We start from the raw sequence: 12,394 nt of genomic DNA, 5'->3' as shown, positions 1-12,394 counted from the left end.
TAGTTCTGAAGTTTGATACAGCATTTTCTACAGTCTTTTCGCTAAAGGTGAACCTTAATAAATGAATCTTTTGTTTCCATATTTAAAAGACACAGTTCCCACCAAGAATAATCTGCTACAATTTCATTAATTCACATTTAGACACATGATATTTTCATACATGGTACCCCGCCAGACATTTGGCCTACTGATAACTTTTTATGAAGCAAATTCAAATTCTGGGGAAAGCCTGTGAATGACAAGTACTCATCTGAGAGTCTAAGCTTGATAAATCAAGAAGATAAAATTGGTTGTTGTGTATGTGTGTATTTAAAAACTTTCTGATTAAAAATCTGGCAAAAGTTTTAAGAGATTCTCTCTTCAGAGGCTTAAGCATTTTGTGGAGGTTGTACTGGAATTCCCATTACTTCTATTCCAATTAAGAGTGCCCTTCTCCACCTCCATCTTGTACAGACTTCCAAATCATCAAGTCTTTGACAGAAAGACATTTAAAATGACAAAAGCTGAAATAACCTTACAAAATAAATGATGCAGTTTTGCTGTCGGACAGTTAACATTTAGAGAGTCTAGATGAGGCATCCGTCAGCTCGAGGTTGGGTATGTGGGCCAGTTGGGTTGGCAATCTGAATTAGCTCTTGGTTGGAAGGATCTGAGAGGCTAATTCACACATTGGTGTTAATAACTCATGACAACTTAAAGACCTTGCTCTTCTGAGAATGTGTCCACTTTAACCCAGATTTAACAGTGAAGAACATCTAGAATAAGGAAATCCAGGCAGTGAACTGAGTATTACTTCCAGCAAGCCATACATAGCAATCACAACAAGCTGTATACAGAAATCACAAAATCTCTTTGGACTTCAGTTCCCTATCCATAAAGTGGCAGCGTTAGAGTAAATGGAGTCTAAATTCCCTCTGAGCTAAAATAGGTTCGACATCTGATCCTATGATATAAGCATTGACACCAGGCATCTGAGACAGATGAGTGGGGGCCTCCCAACCCATGCAAGTATAAGGTTAAGAATACATGCCTGGTGGGATGATCCAGACTGGGAGACACTGAGAGGTAGAAGATGACTAGACTTGAACTCAAACTTCACCCTGATGATAAATCAGTAGAGACAACTTACCTATAAAGGCCAGACAATAGGATGCTCCAAATGGGAAAAACCTCCTGTAAGAGACAGTAAACCAGAGTGCAAGACTCAGCTCAGCCATTTATTGCCTGGACACACCACTGAACCATTCTGAGCCTCAGTTTCCTCAATGGATGTGTTACTATCTGGCCCACATACAGACAGCACAATGTCTTGGTATCAGTATAAGAAAATGCACATTCACATGCTCAGTAAATTGTAAAGCAGCCACAGCTCAGAGCTTCCATGGGAATAGACATTTAGGTTTAGAAGGACATCTCCCTGTGAAAGAACAGAACAAAAACAGAAAACAAAAGGGCTAGAAAAACATTTTTTTTAAAAAGCAGCTTCCTACTTGCCCAATCCTAAGATATAGACCCTGAAATGTCCATATGTGAAACTTCTCTAGGCTCTCCAGGAGAATAAAGGAGACTTTTGATGGAAAGGTCTATATAATAAAAAGACTACTAAACCCAAGCCTTTGTCGTACTTGCCCAAAGCCCCAGAGGATGCAAGACATTCAGGTAAGTCAAAGGATCACAGAATCTTTCCTTTACACCAACAAACAGGACACATGCGGAGGCGGCAAGCACAGGGTAGAGCTCAGTGGAGAGATTAGTCCAAGGTGCCTGAATAATCATGAAGAAGAAGTACAGAAACTGGGGGTAGCAGGGAAGAAAAGACATTTGGCCACAGCCAAGACTGCCTGGGGACTATTGATTGGGCCGAACATGGGAAAAAGAAGAAAGTTTTTCTTATTTGAATGACCAGCTGGCCAGGAAGAAAAGTATTAGACACAAAGCTAACTTGACCCAGGGACAAGCACAAGCACACAGTATCAATGTGTAAGATAGTATGATCGGATAAAGTGCTGTCAACCCCCAAATGAGGGAAGAAGAGAATCTAATGTCTGTTTTAAACATTATACCTAACCAAGTTCATTTGTTTTGAACAACTCTCCATGAATTCCCAAAGGAGAACATCCAGCGAATGTTGGGTAATAATTCAACTTTAAACATGACAATAATGTCAGTGCAGATGCGTCACCCTGCTGGCAAGAGGAGACTGAGTGGGGAACCAGAGGTTAGATCAGGACTGGAAGGATGCGTGGTCTGATCATTTTGTGCAACAACACCTGAAGAGAATTGAAGTCAGGGAATTTCCCAAGAGAGAAACTCTAGAGACTGCAAGACAGAGAAACCAAGAAGTAAATCAGAGCAGATGCTACAGTTGAAAGGCTTAAGGAGAAAATTAAGTGCATTAAAGTAGGAGTGGTAGAAAGCTGTGAGTCCTGAAGTCTATAGAAGTAATAATTTGGATACGTGATCCATCTGGAAAGAGCTGAATCCAAGGGCTGAGTAGAGAGAAAGACCCCAGATTTGACCAAAGTGGAGTCTCTGAGAGCAGTGGTAAGAAACACAAGCCTGTGGGGCATAGACAGAGGTCCTCAATGCCAGAAGTCAGTCCAGGATTAAGAAGGGAGGCTCTTGCTAGCTGGCTCCCAGTGCAAAGCACACAGGAGTAGATATTTAATGCAAAGACCATACCCCAAGTCTAGAATGCTGCTGCTAAGAGGAATACCAAAACTTGAAAGCGAAGTCACCTCAGGGAGAATCCCTGAGGCTTACTTGCTCTGCTCACTTACTCTGCTTTGATACATGCTCTGGTGTCTCTCTTCTCACACTAGCTTGCTGGCTTCTCGGCTCAGAATAACTGGCGTTCCTCTCAAGGCAATGGATTTGTGCATAACCTCGGAATGTTTACAAGTGCTCACAAAATGAAACTAAATGGTACTCTTCTGCCTATCTCAAATCTTGCTTGACAATTCCCTCTTAAGTCCCCATTACCTACGCAAAGGTGGCTCCACTTGATTAATCAAGTTGAAAATCCAGCTACAGGAAATCTCGGTAGTTTGTGTACCAGGGTGAAATCTAGTTCTAGCTGGAAAACTTTGGCCACATTTGACCAAGAGAGTTCAAGTTCAGATCCTTCTCTGTGACAGATGGCTGTAACTAAACCTAACCAAGCAAACGTACTGTCAATTTATATGTATAAGGGAACTGAAAAGGTATTCTTGTTGGTGCTCTGGCAATAAAACACCTGGAAAATATTAGGCAAGAATCTTCAAATTTGTTCCAGAAGCACTTCACCGATACCATGCTATACTCTCTGGTATCCAAACAGAATACTCATAAACAAGTAGCCTAGAAAGTATGGTTTCTGTGTTTAAAGGCTCAATTTTTGAAAAGATTAAAGGTTTTACATTAAACCTGACTTAGTGTAAGTTCACCCAAGTGAGCCATATCACCTAACACTGAATTCTATTCTACAGGGATGAACAATGTTAAATTGAGGTTCCTGGGAAGTATTTTGAGTCAGCTTCATTTCTTTTCTTTCTGAGAGGTCTGTATTTTCCTATTTTAAACCAAGGCTCACATTTGCCCATAAGTAGTTAAATGTTCTATTTCTGTCTGACATTACAGAAGAGTGCATGAGCCTCCTAAGAAAGCATTTTCCTTCATGAGAGGAAAAAACTACCCTGTTCAAATTTGAAATCAAACTTCACAAATTTCTGTCTAGCATTTTGAAAGAGATTATATAAAATGAATAACAAGTCTAAAGAAAATTAAATAGTGTTCGCTTCGGCAGCACATATACTATAGAAAATCAAATAGGGATCAATTAAAAAGGGAAGCAAGACTATATTTTTAGTTTTATGCAGATTAAATGATTAGCCTCATACAATGATGTTTTCCTGCTAAAAGAATGTTGTTCTCCTAGGGGTAATTATGGTAATAAGAATTAGGGTAATTTAAACTCTATTGAAAAGGGGATTTAAGAGATCTTTTAACATATTCTTATATTGCAGAGAAACCCAAGAATATGCTTGAAATCCAGGTTATTTATGCTGTCACTAATAGCTATGTAGGTACTACATTAGTTTTATGTACCAAAGGAGTCAACAGTTGTAGATTAAACCACTATGATCACCTGATATCTTTTTAACTAGGGAGTTTCCATTTGCTATATGCTTAGACTGAAGTAGATTTTATACTGATGGTACCAAAGCACCATCACATTTATTTTCCAAGCCAGAATATTTAAACTTTGCTTCCAATATACAACTTGGGGAAGTAAATATCCTCCCAAGTAGGCACAAATGTTCCATGTCTAGCAAATGACTACATTGGTGCAATAATCTGGAATCCCTAGCTCAATTCAATTTATGAAAGGATGCCCTTTTATGGATTTCACAATATCCTGATTTTCATTTTGTAAATGTCTTTCATTGTTTAGTGTCTTTATTCATCCCCACTCAACGATGAAGTGACTCTACTGTTTGAGGCCCAAAGCCACAGGTTAAATCAGAGAAATGAGTCATGCTGGATCTGGTCCCTAAAAGTGCTTGCCAGCAATACGGATGAGTTTATCACTAGCACTTAAAATGGCTTTTATTCTTTCCCCTTGTATGTTTTCTAGGGCTGTAGTAGCAAAATCCTATAAACTGAGTGGCTCAAAACAACAAACAAGTATGCCCTCACAGCTCTGGAGACCAGAAGTCTGAAATCAAGATGGTGGCAGGACTGTGCTCCCTCCAAAACTATAAGAGAGAATCCTTCCTTGCCTCTTCCTACACTTCTGGTGCTGGGTGACCATTCATTGGCTTTCATTGGCTTGCAGCTCTGTACCTCCAATCTCTCTTTTCATCATCACATGGCATTCTCCCTGTGTGGCTGTGTTTACAGGACTGCCTTCTTATAAGACATCAGTCATATTGGATTAGGGGCCCAATCCACTATGAAACTCACCTTAATTCAGCTAAAGACAACCACAACCACTTTATTTTCAAATAAGATCACATTCCGAGGTTCTGAGAGTTAGGGCCTCAGCATATCTTTTGGGGGGAGGGAAGCACAACCGAGACCATAACACCCCTCAACACCTTTACCCCTCTTCTGCCACAAAGCTCTTGTATGCCAGATGAGTCTCGACATGGTAAGAAACTGGAATAGGAATGAAAACAGAAGTACCCATTGCTTTATAATGTGTTTGTTTTCTTCCACACCCTAGAGCATACTGGTTGGGAATTTTTATCTCAGGTTTTATAGGTGAGGAGACTCATGTTAAATGACTTGGTTGGTAGCACCCAACTGTCATATGTCATGGGCAGCCTGGGTCTCCTCATCTGTGGATCTCAGCTGCCCCCACTAACACACAGAGCCTAATATAAAGCCGCAATCAGTATGGGTCCACTGACACTCAAAATGCAAGTTGAATGTTTCCAAATTAGATAAGGTATTGTTATAAAAGGATCCTTGTGGAGATGAAACTGTGTGTACCTTGATTGGGGTTGTGGACAGCACGGGGATGGTCCTGAGAGCTTTGCATGCCACTGTCCCCCAGACCTCTTTCCTGCCGCCGGTTGGGTGGTGGTCCCTACACAGTACCACCAGACACTCTAGAAGTTGGCTTATGATAACAACCATACGTGCCATCATGTCAGGGCAGGGGAAGTTCCCTGAAGACAAAAGAAAAATTCCTTTTTGACCTCCTCAGTCAGGAAATGGAAAGGAATTTCACTTAAAAAAATTTCAAAGTAGATGATGCATCTGTTCAGACCCACACTTTGCCTCGCAGTTCTTGGCCTCGAACCACTAGTTTATGTAAGAAAATCTCTAATGCGAATGAAAACAACATAGGGCCCTGTAGCACAGTAGTCAGGCCCCAGGGGAGACACAGAGATCTGGCTTAGAATCCTGTCTCTGCCCCTGCATTGCATGAGGGTTTAGACAGAGTACTTTCCTCTCTGGTCTTCAGGTTCATGGGGAGGCCAACAGTGCTGTTTCTTAGGATTGTCTTGAGAAGTGACTGAAATTGTTCATGTAAAGTAAAAGCGCCGGTTATAGTGCCTGGAACATAGCAAGTGTTCAGTAATATCACTGGTCTTTCTTTAGTGTTCCCCACATGAAATATTCAGAAAATGCTATGGACTCTCTATTCAAAAGTCTGCTATTTCTAGTGCAGTTCATATTCCGTGCTGGCCTGTTTGGGCATGAGTTTGCTTGTCTGTTAGGTTAATTCTTGCATATCTAACCTTAACTCATCTTCACTAACGTATTCAGACATTTTTGAAAGGGTTTATCTACATTCTTGCAATTGGGGTGAACTTAAAACTTGCTAAATTTCACTTTCCAAATACTTCTATTCCAATAGTCATTCAGTTTGGGAGGCCTGTCTTCAGCTCACAACCATTCATCTTTTGTCTCTTGGGCAAATATCTCTCACTTGATCATTTATGAGACAAAGGAGATTTGCTCACCACCTATAAGCCAAGATACTGGATTCTGGCTTAGTCTCTGATCAGCGACTCAGTGACAGGCTGGCACACGGGATGGGATGGCCAGGGCCCAACAAGAATTACTTCCTGACTTCACAAAAATGTTTTCCTGATCTCTCCTTATATATGCTAAGATGATAAAGATAAGTCAATTTGCCCTAAAAGAGTTAATTAATCTTGGGGTAACTGGTGGCTCACTTGGTTAAGTGTCTGACTCTTTATTTCAGCTCTGGTCATGATCTCTTGGTTCATAAGTTCAAGCCTACATCAGGCTCTGCACTAACAGTGCAGAGACTCCTTGAGATCCTCTCTCTCCTCTCTCTCTTCCTCTTTCTCTCTCTCTCAACAATGAATAAACTTTTTTTTAAATTAAGTACTCTTATGCTGTCAAGTCTAGATTTAATTTAGAACCATTAAGTGTTGAATTGACTGTTGAATTTGCTAGAAAGTCATCCAATACAGGTTTAGAGGCAGTTATAAATCATCCAAAGAAAATAACCCATTCTTATGTGATTATAGGCACTAATGAGACCAGTCAGTCCCAGGTGAGATCTGACTTGCTTGTTCTCACTTTAGAGCTTTCACATGACTCCATACCAGTCTTTATCTCCAAAGGAATCCCCATACAAAGATTAAATAACATAAATTGTGTCATTCCTTAGATTGCAATGAACACAAATATTAGCACACTATAACTAAGAAGCCACTTTTGTTTCATCCATCCATTCATTCATTCCTTTGTTTGTTTATTTTAGATTAGTTATTTATTTTAGAGATAGCATGAGCCAGGGAGAGAAGCAGAGGGAGAGAGGGAATCTTAAGCAGACTCCACACTAAGTGTGGAGCCCAACAAGGGGCTTGATCTTATAACCCTGGGATCATGACCTGTGCTGAAATCAAGAGTCAGCCGTTCAACTGACTGAGCCAACCAGGCGCCCCTGCTTTTGTTTTATTTTTGGTGGAAAATTAAAAGAGGGCTAAATTTCTTTTCACTTATTTTAATTCAACACTTACTTTGTATTTGGATTATTAAAATAATCCAGATATGCTTTACTAATGGAATATTTGGAAAAAACAATAGGAAGTTACAAAGACAAGTATAAGCTACAAATCTACTAATCATATAGTAACATTTAAACATATTTACCTCCATCCTGCTTCTCTACAATATTTTTACATAGTTGAAAAGGTTGTGCGTCTTTTTTTACTTAGCACTAATTAATGGCAAGACTTCCATAAGCATCACTGTGTTGATGGTATATACTGCCATGTGCTTAACCTTCCTGATAATTAGGCTTGTAACATTTATTTTTAATACATAATTTTTTTAAATAATCATGCTTATTTATGTAATTTAGAAAATACTGAAAAGCAAAAAGAAAAAAAGATAGGGGCTTCTGGATGCCTCAGTTGGTTGAATATCTGACTCCTAATTTGGACTCTGTCATAATCCTAGGGTCTTGAGATCAAGCCCTGCATTAGGCTCTATGCTGAACATGGAAACTGCTTGGGATTCTCTCTCTTTCTCTGTCCCTCTGCCCCTCTCCCCTGCTTGCTCTCTCTCTCTCTCAAATAAAAATGATAATTTTTAAAGAAGAAAATATAGGGACACCTGGGTGGCTCAGTCGGTTGAAGGTCCGACTTCAGCTCAGGAAGTCATGATCTCATGGTTCGTGGGTTCGGGCCCCGCTTTGGGATCTGTGCTGACAACTTGCTCAGAGCCTGGAGCCTGCTTTGGATTCTGTGTCTCCTTCTCTCTCTGACCCTCCCCCATTTGTGCTCTGTCTCTCTTTGTCTCTCAATAATAAATAAAGGTAAAATTATTTTAAAATAAAAAGAAGAAAAAATAAATTGATAGTTAAATTTTTAAATGTGGCTGTGATAATTTTAAAGCTGAAGAAAATACATTGACAACTGCCATTTCATCAAGATCCTGATGTAGCAGCCTCTGTGCAGTCAGATTTGTGATCTTTACACATAATCCAAAAAGCTCAGAGTATTATAATCACTGCTTTATGGGTCTAGAGTTCATAGAACTAGTAAGAGGTAAATACAGATTTTAAATAGATGCATCTGACCCCATGTATTCTCCTGACTATGTCATACTGCTCTCCCATAACCATCTCCATTCCACCACCACGTCTATGACCACCACCTCCACCATCTTCACTGCTACTTCTACCACCTCGGCCATCACCTTCACCACCAGCTCCAACTCTATCCCACCACCTCCATCACCACTGTATCTCCACCCTTAGAGCTTCTTATCTCCGTCACTACTTCTTTTGATCTCATGCCTACATACCCTTTCTCCTCTCTTCACCTTTATATTCTCTTCCTCGCCTGCTTCACTTCAACCTCCAACAAGCATTTCCTTAAGTACCCGGATAACAGAGATAAAGCAAAGGCCACCCTACTATGATCATTGTATGAGCAATCCTAATCATCTATCCATTCAACAAAACCTGAGAGCATACTATGTGGTGGACATTGTTTTGAGTGCTCAGAGTATAGTTAACTCCCCCATTTGCAGGATTTTTTTCAACACCAAGAGCTCATTTGTTTTTTAGGACTTTCTTCATTTTCACCATATGAAACATGCTTGCAGATTGTCAGCCTGTGTTTACATTACCAGTTCACACAGACTAGCCTCCATGCTGGATGGAAAACAGAAGTGAGCTGTTTGAGAAGGATACACGAGTCAAAAGGAAAGTCTCAGGCAATAGTCATGAAGTAATCTCTTATCGCTTATTGCCACAGAAAACTACCGCAGGCAAGAACTTCCTATTTCCCTACTCAGATCATAGGTATTTGCTTAATGCAGCTAGCCTGCAATAGTTTATACACAGACCCTCTCCAGAAAAGACCCTTGATATACAAGAAGAAAGGAAGAAAATTAAAACATCGATTAAAGAATGAGTGCCTCAGGACACCTGGGTGCCTCAATTGGTTAGCATCTGACTGGTTTCAGTTCAGGTCATGATCTCACAGTTTGTGAGTTCAAGCCCCACATTGGGGTCCATGCTGACGGTATGGAGCCTGCTTGGGATTTTCTCTCTCTGCCCCTTTCACTCTCTGTCTCTCTCTCAAAAATAAATAAAAATTAAAAAAAAAATGAAAGAGTGCCTCAACAATTACATATGCTAAAATCCTTTTCCTTCTCACTTGCGTAAAAGAAACCCATATTCTTTCTGTTCCTATTTTCTATGTAAAATGATTAGTAGTAGAGGAATCAGGATCTATATATGACTACACAATGCCCAGAACAGTACTAGGAACATCCGGGCCCCTGCAGACAAATAAAATCCACTACTACAGTCAAAGATGCCTTGGAGAGTGACTACTCTGACTCCTACAATTAAATTTCTTTCACATATACGCAGTCAAAGAAAACCAAATGCTCCAGATGCACTTGGTAAATACCTGGGAACCAACATTACCTAAGTTCTTATTTTTATGCAGGTATTTTTTCAAGCCTGAGCTTTACCTAAGAGTAAAATCCCTTCCAGCTGCCTGCATGCAAAGGGGACTCTGCGTAGAGAACACAGCTTCACAAAAGGGGGTGGCCACAGAGTGTTTCCCCAAGCAAACCCCTCAGGACCCCCAACAAATGCTAAACGGCACTTTTCTAGAGCAAACCCTGGGTCTGCAGTCCAAGCAACTATCAATACAACATCCATTTAAGAAAGAGAAAAGCAGAATGAGTTTACAATCATTCTCTAAGAGAGCTGAAGAGTGACTTTAACACGGGACTTCCCAGCAGCAGGTTTATGAAGAGCTGAGCAAACATCATATCCCGAGAGTCACATTTTATTTTTTTAATTTTTTAATTTATTTGGGGGAGGAGAAAGAGAGGGGGAGAGAGAGAGAGAGAGAGAGAGAGAGAGAGAATCCCAAGAAGGCTTCCCGCTGTCAGCACAGAACCCGATTCAGGTTTCGATCTCACAAATGGTGAGATCATGACCTGAGCCAAAACCAAGTCGGATAGTTAACAGAGTCCTCCATGTGCCCCCAAAGTCACATTTTAAAACTTCTCACCATTCTGAAGAGAGTGCTAGGATAGCAATTCCTTTGCCATCTTGATAAGCCAAGCAATGACTTCTGATACATCAGCCAAGGAGTGACTTTACTTACATGCAAGAAAAAGAGGGTAAATCCAAGAGCTGGCTAGTTATCCCTGAATTCAGAAAACTCATAATCCACTGAGGAAAAGGTTGAGGATTCCACTCTAAGCAGCTACAGTTCTGGAGGCTCAGTCTAACGCAGGACTAGATCCGAAGCTGAGCAGAGAGTAAGCTCTTTCGAAAGAAGGGGAAGTATCTATCATCTCTACTTCCTCAATTTTCTTGTTCTTCCCTCTTATTGTTATTGATCCCTGCCTCGATTCCCAAATCCAGGGCACCATGCACACAAAGTGGGCGTGTCCCATCCATCTGACTTCCCTTCTCCCTAAACACTATGTAGTGTATTCATTTCCAGGACACACGTACAAAACACTACCTGGTTTTGTGTTTTGTTTTGGTTTTGTTGTTGTTGTTGTTGTTTTGGAGGCAAAGATGTTTATACACAGGTATGGAGGGTGGGAACGTTCACAGAGCTGTTCTCAGTGTGGTTAGTGGAGAGGCCACTTGTTAACCATCATCCTCTTTTAGGCTCAGTCTTACTTCAAATTTCTCTTCTTTTTCCTAATAGTCCATAATGCTCTTCTAAATAGAGATTAAAACCACTTTATGGTAAAAAAAAAAAAAAAAAAGAAAAAAAGAAAAAAAAAAGTCTTAGCCTGCCCCTGTTTTGCAGCACAAAAAATAAATTCTCCAACAGTGAAACTTATCTTTTCCACACCAGGCAAGGAAATGACGGGCTGAGAGTCAGAGATATTTGAACTCCTCACCTAAATTCCTGCCCTTTCTCCTCTCCTTTCCAACGGCAGCATCTTGTTATTTTAGAGCTTCTTAGGGAGAATACAATCTCACTATGTTTATACTCTGCTTTCAAAGAGAAGGAAAAAAACCATTAAAACTGAGCTCATGACCAATGCAATCTTCCAGAATGCGGGAGCTAAATTATTAGCATGTGTATTAGTTATCTGATTATGCTGATACTTAGAGGCTTAAAACAACAAACACACGTGACCTTAAGGCTTGTGTGGGTCAGAAGTCTGGACCCAGCTTAGCTGGGTTCTCCCACTAAGAATCTCCTGCAGGCTATAACCGCAGGGGGTCAGCTGGGGCTACAGCCACCTTGAGGCTGGACTGGAGAAATGAGCTCTCCCATGCTCACTCATGCAGTTGTTGCTAGGATTCAGTTTCTCATGGCTATGAGACTGAGGAACTCAATTCCTGCTAGCTGTGGACCAAGGGCATCCTCACATAGGCCTCTCTGTAGAGGAGCTCACAACATGACAGCTGGCTTCACCAGAGTGACAAAGCAATAGTGAAAGGCAATGAGAGTGAGGAGTACAGCTCCTGGTTAAAGTCCTACGTCTGGTCCTTCTGACCTGACCATGGACACTTACAAAGGCTTCCCCCAGCATGGAGTCCTTCCCCAGGAAGGAGTCATGCAGTGTGAATTCCAAGGACAGGGATGATACATGACCATCTTTTAGGTTTAGATACAGTATGTAAAATTTTACCCAAATTCAAGTCGTCACTGTCCAGCCAAATGCTAACAAAAGGGAAAACTCATCTAAAAATAAAATCATAAGCATAGTCACACCGCTACAAGAAAATCCTGCTGCCCAAGATATACCAAGATCATACTGCTCAGATGTGAAAACCCAATGACTCTAATTATTCCATCTCCAAGACACAAATTAATATATAAGCAAACCCTACAATAAACTATAAAACTAGCTTAGAATCTGCAATTTCAATCAAAGGAACAACTTTTCACCTAACCACAAGCATGAGAAGCCTCCAAAC

At 40.6% G+C, this 12,394-nt stretch overlaps 1 protein-coding gene across 2 annotated transcripts in view; it reads right to left on the bottom strand.

The window, feature by feature from the left end:
• IPCEF1 (interaction protein for cytohesin exchange factors 1) overlaps nucleotides 1–10,850 on the bottom strand; it is a 182,609-nt gene extending 171,759 nt beyond the window's left edge. For both annotated transcript variants that reach the window (XM_039234090.1, XM_039234092.1), the window contains exon 1: nucleotides 10,608–10,850. The gene's annotated coding sequence lies outside the window, so the exon portion shown is untranslated. The remainder of the gene's footprint in view (nucleotides 1–10,607) is intronic.
• Nucleotides 10,851–12,394: the final 1,544 nt, after the last annotated feature.

This window comes from Hyaena hyaena, unplaced genomic scaffold, assembly GCF_003009895.1.
Source record: "Hyaena hyaena isolate Hyena2069 unplaced genomic scaffold, ASM300989v1 scaffold_81, whole genome shotgun sequence".
Taxonomy (NCBI): domain Eukaryota; kingdom Metazoa; phylum Chordata; class Mammalia; order Carnivora; family Hyaenidae; genus Hyaena; species Hyaena hyaena.
This window is presented reverse-complemented; position numbering and strand designations above follow the sequence as displayed.